The 1,051-nt window shown below is 42.1% G+C and overlaps 1 non-coding gene across 1 annotated transcript; it reads right to left on the bottom strand.

Moving 5' to 3' along the window:
• Positions 1-342: 342 nt before the first annotated feature.
• Positions 343-449, bottom strand: LOC133833615 (small nucleolar RNA R71). The gene has a single exon (XR_009892986.1). It is a non-coding gene; the product is annotated as a small nucleolar RNA R71 (small nucleolar RNA).
• Between the last annotated feature and the right edge of the window lie 602 nt (positions 450-1,051).

The following is a 1,051-nucleotide window of genomic DNA, read 5'->3' as shown; positions in this document are numbered from 1 at the left end:
GAATATTTACATCCTACACGTACAGCCACACCTTCATGCATAATGTATCCCAAAAATATGCCAAATTTCAATTTCAAACCCGGCATGATTAGCCTCTTACCAACCTTCCATTGGTTGGAAAATGAGAGTCTGTACGTGCATATACGAGAATTCGAAGAGGTGGTGGCTACATTCAACAACCGAACTTATGTCACCAACATTGCGGGATTGAAATTTTTTCCTTTCTCTCTCAAAGACAAAGCAAAAAGCTGGTTGTATTCCTTAAGGCCTAGATCTATCAGAACATGGGACGAAATGACAAAAGCATTCTTTGCCAAATATTTTCCGCCCCATAAGACTAGCAGCCATAAGAGGAAAATCTCTACCTTCACCCAGAAAGACCATGAAATTTTCCATCAGGTCTGGGAGAGGTTTAGAGATTTGATATATCAATGCCCACTTCATGGACACGAAGGCTGGCGTTTGATCAACTATTTCTATGATGGTCTCACAACCGGACAAAGACAAATCGTACAAATGATGTGCAATGACGAATTCCTTCAAAAAGATCCCGATGAATCTTTCGAGTACCTCGACGATATCGCTGAAAAGTCCTACACATGGAATGGACCGGTCCTATGGACAAGCCACGATCAACTGGAATCTACCAATTAAGGGAAGATGACAATGCCAAAGTCAAATTGAATCATTAAGACAAAAATTTGAGGCTTTCAAATCTCAAGAAGGTAGAGGAATCCACATGGCTGCAAAGGTAGAAACACGAGATCCATGCTTCATCTGTGGAGGGGCGGAACATCAACCGCAAGAGTGCCCAACTCTTGGTGAGTTAAGAGGAGGAAATGAGGAACAATGCAATGCTTTAGGGGATTACAAGAAGCCTTATAACCCTTTCTCAAACACTTACAATCCTGGTTGGTGCAACCATCCAAATTTCAGCTGGAAGGATTCAAACCAAGCATCTGGGAGCCATTGGAGGCCTGAGCAGCAACAACCGCCAAAAGCATACATTGCTCCTCAAAATAACATGAAGTCAAGTAATTCTCTTGAGAAT

Source organism: Humulus lupulus, chromosome 4 (genome assembly GCF_963169125.1).
Source record: "Humulus lupulus chromosome 4, drHumLupu1.1, whole genome shotgun sequence".
NCBI classification, from domain to species: Eukaryota; Viridiplantae; Streptophyta; class Magnoliopsida; order Rosales; family Cannabaceae; genus Humulus; species Humulus lupulus.
This window is presented reverse-complemented; position numbering and strand designations above follow the sequence as displayed.